Source organism: Lissotriton helveticus, chromosome 2_2 (genome assembly GCF_964261635.1).
Source record: "Lissotriton helveticus chromosome 2_2, aLisHel1.1, whole genome shotgun sequence".
Classification (NCBI taxonomy): domain Eukaryota; kingdom Metazoa; phylum Chordata; class Amphibia; order Caudata; family Salamandridae; genus Lissotriton; species Lissotriton helveticus.
In genome coordinates, this window is record NC_136060.1 from 239,597,843 (window position 1) to 239,608,216 (window position 10,374).

At 43.2% G+C, this 10,374-nt stretch overlaps 1 pseudogene; it reads right to left on the reverse strand.

Annotated features, from left to right (window-relative positions):
• Window positions 1–8,846: 8,846 nt before the first annotated feature.
• On the reverse strand, window positions 8,847–10,086 carry LOC144821787 (translation initiation factor eIF2B subunit beta pseudogene; annotated as a pseudogene).
• Window positions 10,087–10,374: the final 288 nt, after the last annotated feature.

Here is a 10,374-nt window from a genome sequence, read left to right on the forward strand (position 1 = left end):
TCCTTTTTACCAGCAAGTGGCGGTAGTACAACTGATCTTGTCCCGTTGATAGACAAGACAGGAACTGCTTTTCTGTAAGAAGGCCCAAATTCCTTCTTTACCGCGATCTTTTCCCTGACTAGATCCCCGACTTTTGGAATCCAGACAGGTCTTGCTGGGACAGGTGGTGGTTCTTCAGTGGTTGTTGGCTGTTGTTTCAACTTTATGTTGCTCAGGTCTTTTCTTGTTTTGTTTAAGTCCTGCAAAATAGCCAAACGGTCTTTGATATCAAAGCTTTTTTCTTTCACCACTGAAGTCTGACTATCAATGTCAGAGATCAACATCCTAGTTCCAAATAATAATTCGTACGCACTGAATCCCTTCAGAGAATTTCTTGGCAAGTTATTTAGACTACGTTGGACACTTATTAGATGTTTGACCCACCCAGCTCCCGAACCTAATATCCTTTCCGTTATAGATTGCTTTATGCCTTGGTTTTTTCTTTACACCATCCCGTATCCCTCAGGAAGGAAGTGAGAAGATTCCCGCTGTGCTATGCTCATTTGGCCATGTTTCCCATCAGGCTGAAGGGCTAGAGTGAAAACAATGGTCAAACGTAGCATGCTCTTAGCGTATATGCCATTTAGACTCGCAAATCTTTGTATAACAGTCCAGACGTCAGCCGAGTGCTGGTGATCTACATTATAAGTGGAAACTAGCCTGTATATGTTAATCGTAAGCCTTCCTTTTTACTCTTGATTTTTTCTGGAGTAAAACGACGAGGTATTAAACTGTTTCTCTCCCCACTGCGATCTCTGTTGCAGTTTGGGCAGTTTTTTACAAACATGGTGTGACGCAGGCTCATGCCTGGCCACCAGTACCGTGATTGTAATTCTTCCAGAGAATCTTTTAGTTTGAGGTGTCTGAGACCCTCGCCCATATGTGCGTCTGCGATTAACAAGTTTCTCCTGTCCATGTTTGGAATCACTCTATCCCCCACTCCAGGGATTCGAGCAAAAGGGACGGAGTTTGCATCGATTATGTATGTATAATTGAGTGGATAGTTGATTGGTAGCGCTGAGCAGTCGCCTTTTGATGACGTTTTCACCGCCAGCACTGTTTCACCGTCAATGTATTTTAATGTACGCTTTTTTCGAACTACGGGAGCCGATTTAGTGGCTGCCGCTGTGGCTGTCTCAGCCAATGAATTCCCTGCAACGTGAACGCCATCACGCTGATGACTCAGTGAGTGTGTCACGTGAGTCTTTGGTAGTTCTTTTTGTAAAAGAGCTATTTGTTCCCAGAGCAGTTTCTGCTTTATTGGTGCATCTGTGTCATCTTTGTAACCGTTCTGAATCCATGTCTGCAAATCCTTGTTATATGATTTGACGCAGTAATATGAATCTGACACTATAAGTGTCGGGAATTCGCGATCCGCATTATCTAGCGCCATTTTCAATGCTAGTATTTCAGTTTGTTGTTCTGAATTAGTTTCTACTGAGTGTGTTTTTGTTAATAAAGGTTTTAGTTTACCTCCGCGCCACACTTCTTTTGTAATCCCACATGTTGGGTTGTATGCCTGTTCTCCCCAAACGGGGGGTTGAGCATGTCCGTCTGTATAAATTACACAGGCGTAATGTCGTAAAGGCAGAATGTCGATTGGCAGAGGGAATGTTCTTTCATATTCTAGATTTTTTAATTCTTCTAGTTCTGGATCAAAGTAATAGTATACTTTGTCCGTTGTGATTGAATTCACCCATTGTATCCATTCCGGATTCAATGTTGTTGTTGGTAAATTACACGGTGTTGTTAGTGCCTCAAAGGCTGATTCTGCTGTTCTGACTGTGATATGTCTACCGTCAGCTTGATCTTTTTCTCTAGCTATTGCGGTTTGAACTGCATGAACAATTTTTTCTTTGTTGCTGAATTTCTGTTCAGCTTCTGTGTACAAGTGTGATTTGAATGCAATTGGTACCTTTTCTCCCTCATTAGAGGTCAGGTATGTGAATCCGCATCTCCCTGGGATGACTCGAATCACAAGATTGCGTGTGTTATCACGTGTTTCTAATTTTGTTTTAATTAGCATGTCTGTTTGTAAGGATCTCAAAATTTCTGTGTGTATTTGAGTCCAATTGGATCTTTTAAAATCTGGTTTTATCAGATCATAAAGGGGTTTGACCCTTTCTGCGTAATTTGCAATGTATGTTCTTCCGAAATTTAGGACGCCTAGAATCGACTGTAGATTTTTTAGTGTTCTAGGTGCTTGGATTACGGCACATTTCTCTAGGAAATTGTCCGCCAGGCTTTTGCCTTCACTTGATAATTCATATCCTAAGAACAGGACTGTCAGATGGGCAATTCTGGATTTTTTAAAGTTGAATTTGTAACCCTCTGCTGCGAACCCAAGTATTATGGTGTTCACTCTCTTCAAGTGAGTCTCCAAGTCATCATCTGTTAAGTAAATGTCGTCGACATAAGATAATGCTTCATCATCATATATTTGTAGTAATTCTGTTACTCTCGCTGAGAATACTCCCGGGCTGTTCTTGTACCCCTGGGCTAACCGACAGAATTGTTTTTGAGTGCCATTTATTGAGAATGCAGACAAATATCTGCTCTCTGGTGCTATGTTTTGACAAAAGAATCCATTAGAGATGTCTAATGTTGTTTTGTATTTTTTGCGCACTATGTTATTCATTAGTGCAGCACTATGCGAATTTTGCACTGCAAAAGTTTTGCAACATGTGTTACGGTGTCGGTAATCCAAAACTAGACGATATGAATTGTCTGGTTTGGAGACCGGAAAAAAAAGGGTTGTTCATTTGTGAGGTGCAAGTTTCAATCACCCCCTGGTATTCTAGCTGATCTAGTATTTCTTTTACCTGTTTTTTAGCTTCTTGCTTAATTGGGTACTGCCTTTGTGCAGTAGGTTGTGATTTTAACTGGATTTTGTGAGGAGGAGAGTCCTCATCCCATCCCACGTGATTTTTATATAAAGCAGGGGCTAGAGCCACTGCCCACTTTCTAGCAAGTGTGTATTTTTTATGAATTGGGATATGATTTGAGAAGGCAGGCATAATTACTTCTTCGCCATGAGGGCAATCCCTAACAAACTCTGGTGGCCAGTCTTTTTCAGCTAGAAGGATATCATAGCCCTTGGAGAGATTATCCCAAAATAGTCCCCTTATTTTTCTAGTCTTATCTCCCTCTATACGTAATGTTATTTCGTATATTTTGTGAGGTTTGCTAACTCTGGTGTCTGCAGTTTCCACTTGAAGATATTCATTCGTGTCCACTGTCTCCAGATGATTCATAAGGACTTTGCGAGCTATGCTCACTTATGCTGCGCTGTCTAGCATTATCTGGGCCCATTCCCCGTTTTTCAGTTGTGTCCTCAGAATTCTCGGCATTGTTAACTATTTTAATGCTGGCTACCTTCTTCTTTGGAAATTGTAATTTCTTTTTTAGCTGAGCAGGTTCCTTGTCTTTGGACTTGGCGTGCTCTTCTCTTTGTTCTGATCGTCCTGTTCTTTCCGATTTCTGCGAGAAAGTCTGAAAAGATTGAGAGGGACGTGTATCAATGTCTTGATATCTATCAGGCTTTTTTATATTATCCCTATTTCTAAGGTTATATCTTTTCCCAGAGGGGTCACTCTGGGGTGACCTGTGTCTTTGGTTCGGAGATTTCTCTCTTCGCCTAGGAGACCTTCCTCTGGACTGGAATTTCTTTTCTTTGGGATTGGATTGTTTGTTTCCATCCCAGCTCTTTTTCTGTGATGTTGAATTATTATTAAAAAATATTTTTTCAGGACTTTCAATTAGTTGTGGTTTTACTGGTATCCCACCTAAACTATCTCTACCTAGTTCCTCATAGGATTTTTCTATGATTCTGGCAATTTCAGCTGGTTGGTCTGCTATATCTGTTTCCTTTAACCTCTGGCGGATCGCCACGTTTGCTGCTTCTCCCTTTATGTTGGCTAATAATATAGCCGAGACCTGCTTGAAGTCTTTTAGTAATTTCATACCAAGAGTTAAAGCGGGTTCTGGACCGTATTCGTCTTGAATTTGTTTTAGCACATCTGGTATTACCGAAATGGATGGAACACCGTGCGTTTTTGTGTAGATGGAAGCAAAGACTGTACCCCAAGTGTCACAGTCCTCAATGTGTGGTGCGATTCCCATTGGAAGACAGATAGTCAAAATCCTGTGCTTTTCTAGCGGGGTGGTGTCTGGAAACACCGCCTCTATTTGGGTGATTTTCTGCGCTAGCCAGAATGGTATTTGTTCCCGTTTAGCCGGTACTTTACCTAGGCAGGACTGGATGTTCTGTGGTGTAATTTTATTTGTGTTCCCCTGGTGAGGGTTCAGCTGTGGGAGTTTAATCGCTGGCTGAATTGTTGAAGTCCGCATCACATACTGGACTAATTGTCTATGTATTTTTATTAATTGTTTTAGCTGTGTTAACAGGTTAGCTGCAGACATCCCGTCGATGTCTGGATGTGGTGTGTATCCGGCTAGGACCGGCCACGTTGCTCCTGGTCTACCTAAAGGACCGAGCCTGGTGATGTGATTATTATGTTTTAGGGCGCCATCAAATAAGAGCAAATGCTCTTGAAATTTGAGTGGTACTTCCACCTCCTCGAAAGGAGTGTACGTTTCAGGAGGTTCCTCTATTTTGTAATAGTGGAAGTACTTTGTTACAGGATTTGCTGCTGGAAAATTTATCCATGAATAGTATACCTCTGTCTGCCGATATTCGTGTGCCTCAATTACGAATATGACTGTACCACCTCTAGGTGTCAGTCCATTTTCTATAAGTTTTATGGTTATAGATTTCCTTTTAATGACCGGGATGAGTATTATATCCGGGTCAGCTTCCTGTATGGTAGCATCAGCTGCTGCGAGTTCAGTTGCTAATCTAACTGCCTCTCTTTCTTCATCACTGTCTACCATTTTACCGACAGGATGGTTATTTTGTTTGTTTGCAGATCAGGTTTCTTATGGAAACAAAGATTAGATGCACAATATTTTGGAACAGTGTATCCTTCAAGGTTGACTATACCAAGAACCATACATAGGAGTTCCCTCCTGCGAGGTCTGGCGGATATAACCTTTTACCCACTCCAGACGTCTTTGGAGTATTATGGGAGAAAGGGGTCTGAGTGAGAAAGCACGACTGAGTTACTTTAAATGTCTTACGTTAGTTTTATCGCCCTTTCCAAACACGTTGGGCGCCATGTAGTGTAGTTCCTATTATCCCAATAGGCTCTGCGCATTGGAATAATACCTTCAATAGTAAAGGCCTAGACCAGACGTTAACTAGGTCTACTACTGACGATATTAGACTTAACGTTTTGGGTTTGCCAGCTAGCTCAGAGTTCACTAGAAACTTTCTCGAATGTTCAGGAAGGAATTAACTTCCCTGATTAGACAAGAAGGGATTTAGTTTCTGACAACCATAGAACATGACAACTTTGCTCTCCCCTAACCAAGAGTGTATCTCGAGAGTCGTGTGAACAAAAGGCAATTTATTTTACTCAGTCAGTACGTGCATTCTTAGTCTCATCAGAATGTAGAGAAAAGGAAGAGACGGGCGTGTTCAATAAAAAGGTGTTATTTATTGATCAGTCTCTTTTCTCATACAAGAGAAATGGATCGATATTATTGCAATACTTATAGTTAAGTAAAGTGCATACATTAAAAGCAGAAGTATAAAATAATACTGTAAAAACATTGATATGGTTTCTAAGCCATAAGATGTTTTAAAATGAATAAAATATATTATATACACATATACATTTGACTAAACGTACTCAACTGGTGTTTCTAAATACGCCTACCCCGTGTACCTGACCTAAGCCTAATACGTGGGCGGGAATAGAAAGTTACAGTTTAAGTTAAGTTTGTTTTTGCCAAGTGAATAACTAAAGAATTCTCTGCGAGGGGTTATTCAGTTCTGTACCTGGAATTCAGGATGAATGAGGGATGGTATCTCTCTCTCTGGTCTCGATATTCCAGGCTGCCTGCGAGGGCTACCCAGAAGCGCCGGTGCTGGATCTCTCGGCAGGAGAAAGCAGCGCGTCTCGTTCTCAGCGCGTCAGGAAGGCGGGGCTGTGCCAGCGGGGTCTGCTCTGGGCTTCGGCAAGTATGGCTGCTCCGTCTCGTCACCACCGCGTGTGTTTGCATAGGGCAATATCGGTAATATTTATACCTTTAAGGTGCCGAGATTGACGTAAGGATGGACATAGATACGTCAATAAGGATGTCATACGACTTGCTCGTTAGCACATTCTTTTGCTGAAGTTCTCGGTGAAATCAAAACAATGGCCGCAGGGTTTTGCCCAGGTTGTCATAGGTTTGATTTGTTATGAGAACTCCGTATGCCTTATCAGGGGCTGGAGGAATATCGCTTGTCTAATTAGATCGCAAGCGTTATGACCTAATCAGATAACACGTTCCTGTGCCGTAGTGTGACTGCGTCAGATAACGGTATCTGCATCATGGGGGTTTTCTGCCTCATGGGCTGACTGCTAGTTAACTTGTTGGTTTGTTTAACCAGAATAGGGTCAGGAATAGGGGGATTGATTCAGAACCTATAGGAATACATCACACCCTAATGAAACGAGACCTGTAAGGGCTGGCCCAGGGGTAACACAGATCAAGTTAGAGTTGAGTTGCAGCTAACTTCTGTGGCAAAATGAATGCTGCATCAATGAGTGTTCGTGCATAAAAAAAGAACAGAGCATAGGAAATAAATTGCCAACTTTCATCATGAATTTGTGGCATGAAGACTTGGTCTAACTTTTAACGTTCTTCCCTCCTCAATCATTTTTTAGCAGACTCGCCTGTAAGTCAGGTTAGGGGGGAAGGGCTAGAAGTCCAACTCTGCCCCTGGACTTGGCGAACATTTCTTTATCAGTGTGATTGTAGCAGTCCCATCCCTCGGGTGCCCTCAGTGACTCTCATTGAATACATATGTATTCCATAAATCCTGCTATCCTGCTGTCAGACTGTGGGGGTGCGTGGAAGCCAGGTTTCCAATTTCAATCAGTTCACACGTCTCCAGGCATCCAGCGTCCTGCACACTCCACTTAGCCCTGCACCATTCCCACCTGGCAGCAGAGGCGCAACGAGAGCCAACTTTTGGGTGGGGAAATCCTTAATTCTTCCAGCAATAGGCGATGAGGGGGTGAAAACACAGCAAAGCCTCCTTAATACGTAAATGGTCTTTTTAAAGAAATGATCGGGTGCGGCTGTGTGTGCCCGAGAAGCTGTCTAGCCCGGGATGACACACATGATAGAAGATGGGAGAAGGTGGGTGGGGGAGGGGTTTTTACACTACAATCCTTTGAGCTCCCTGGGCGTTGCGCGTCTGCCTGGCAACACGGCCTCCTTACTGCGTCATCCCATCAGGTGGGTAAATCTCATTGATTAATTATGTTAATTTTATTATTGATAAAAATTGCAGCCCCCAACCTCCTTACTTGTAAATAATGCTAGTCGTACTTATAGGAAGCTCACCTAAAAAATACAAATTATATCGACCACAGAATGATGAGAGGCAGAGTAGACTCTTTCCGTCACGATGGAAAATGTGTTACATTTTTAGCCTAATTGCTAGGAATTTTTCATGCACCTGTGCTAGAAAAGCGGCATGATTTGTCAGCCAGTAACTGACGTTACTGACTTGGCCCCAATTCTGTTATGCTTTTTGAGGCAGTGACTTGCCTCAACAACCCAAGATTTCTATTGGCCAGTCCTCCTCTGCTTTTGGATTTGCTGTGTCCGCACCAAGACCTATGCAGGAGGCTCATGCACTCAACCAGCTTTCTTTTTTTTTTTTTTTACGTTTTTACACCCTTTATTTGTCCTATAGGAACTTCCAAAACCAAACCTAAGTAACCTGCGGAAAAAGTTTAGAGCCTGTCAGATGTTCTGCATGCAGGAAAAGTCCACCCAGCCCACTCCACTGGAAGGAGCTGCAAGAGAGACCTACACGCAGTCGCAAAAAGCCACAGAGCCACAATTCTCATCTGAGGCATGCACAAAACTGGACCATTGAACATGAAAGGCTTGCAGCAAAGGAGAATATTTTTAACAGGGACACATCAGCACGGTCATATTTTAAACAGCAAAAATTCTGAAGAGGTCTACTTAAATGAAACTGCAGTACTCCCCCCCTCCCCCATTTTAATGGAACAAACAAAGAGTGCTTTTTTAGTATTCTTTTGAAGCATCTCTGGCTACGTTCCCAGTGGCTCTTCGTATACCTCAATCCTCGTGCACCACATGCAGGCTACCTGGTTGCCACAGTATACCACCCATAGTGACCTGCAACGTACCCTTGAGAGAAAAAATCCTGAATTGGTGCATGATATTAGCCCTGCCCCAAGTCAAGACCTATGTTGAAATTGCCTCACATGAGCTTAATCCTGCAAGGACAGTGTCTCTAATGAAATGTATGTAGTGATTATTCTACAGTCTCAACACCATTATTTATTAATGCATTATGTATTTTGTAAAAATGTAAATCTGTTCTAGTATTATTTTGTGTGTTAACTCAATGAATATGACTCTCTCAGACAAAATCTTGACATGAACTTCTCTTTATTTTTCTGGATGACATCTTGAAATGGTTACCTGTTTGTGTATACTGCCAGAGAGCCACTCCAGGGTGCAATTCTGTATATGTACTGCTGGTAGCACACTTGATGCTGCGGAACGACTCAATCCAAAATAGCCCCCCCCCCCCTTCTCTTGTTGAAACGCTCTGCCTGGAAGTGCCTTTTTTAAACTTATTTTGTGATTTGGTTTGTGGATTTGTTCTCATCTTTAGAAATGCACTTCATGTAATCTGCGCTACATACCAGAAAAATAAATAGACACTTCTGTCCATAATTTACAGTGCGTCCAGAATTGGCTACAGCACACCAAGGCCATTCTCTAGTTTGGCTTTTATTTGTAAAAGCTTAGTTTATCATGACTTTCAGTGGGTCCCGAGTTTGTTCTCGTTTCTCTAAAGCAGAGATGCTATCTGTGCCTCAGTCACAGCTCATGGTCACCATGATGGTACAGTTCACTCATCAGCCGATAGATGTATGATGGAGAATTGCCTCCAATGTTGGAAATGAAGAGAGTTATGAGCTCTGGAAAAACATAGTCAAAAACTGGGCACTGCACACTAATCTTTGACAAGATCTCACCTTCAGAGAAGGGGAGCACCTCCTGTGGGGACACAAACTTGTGGAAGGAATCCTGTTCATTAGGAAACTGTGGCGAGAGTTTAAACATAGGAGCACAGACAATTAGGGGGGGTGGAGTGGTGCTTCGCTGACAACGCCAGTGTGTGGGTCCCCGCCACAGCTCTCAGAGCTCCATTGGCCAGAATTGTTTTAATCCCAATGATAACCTCATTCACCCTCGACATAACAGCAAAGATAGCCGCATCTGTTATGACTGTGGTTTCGATGTCTGCTTCGGACAACCGCACAGCCATTTCATGACCCTGACAAAATGGTGCACATTCTGCTACAATGACATGGAATTTACGCTTTCGTGCAGCCTCTACAGTACGAGATCGGCCAATGGTCATTATCACTTCGTTGGAGTGGATGTGTTCCAGAGCCTGCATTGCGATGTTATCTATTGTACCCTCAAGTTCTATTAGCAGCTCATTGACTGCCTCAATTACATTCGCCTTCAACAGGGGGTATGGGGTGTTAAAATCCTCACTAGGCCCACCAGCTGTCAATAGTTTATGAAGTGACTCCTGCTGATCCGTCTCCTCACTGCGATCACGGAGTCCGCCATATTCTTCACGGATGATTTTCAACGCCCTGCACACCACGTTGCCCACTGTGGTCTTAGATGGTTGTGCTGCCGTCATCCTCCGGCCTTCGTTGTGGATTATGTCGATTAGCTCACCTGCACTCCCCCATCGCTCTTGGGCAATGATTCTCTGTAGAAGAGCCCCCGTTTCCCGCGCGGTCTCCTCCGAGCTCGGCCGGCTGCCCTCACACTTCAGCCGCGCCACGAAGGCATCAATTCGTTCAGACAGCTCCGGACCCCGTTCCCCTGTAGGCGGCATATTGGCAAAATAGAACTTAGTATCTCAACCAGCTTTCTTATCGGCCAATCACGCTAATTTGTTTCCATAGTGATTGGACCGCAAAGGCTAGTCAATTAATGCACCACTGAACGAGGCCCCGCTACCTTGCCTGTGAAACAGCTCCCTCGCAGATTTAATGGGGGTGACTCATTGTTTCCCGGTGTTAGCTTCTGCATTGCAAGTGCCAGTATAGTTCTTTTTTGTACTCCTTTGGCTCCCTCAAGTGGCCAAGCGGTGTAACAAATATGCTGTAACAAATATGTAAAAAATCAGTGACACTCGGTTTA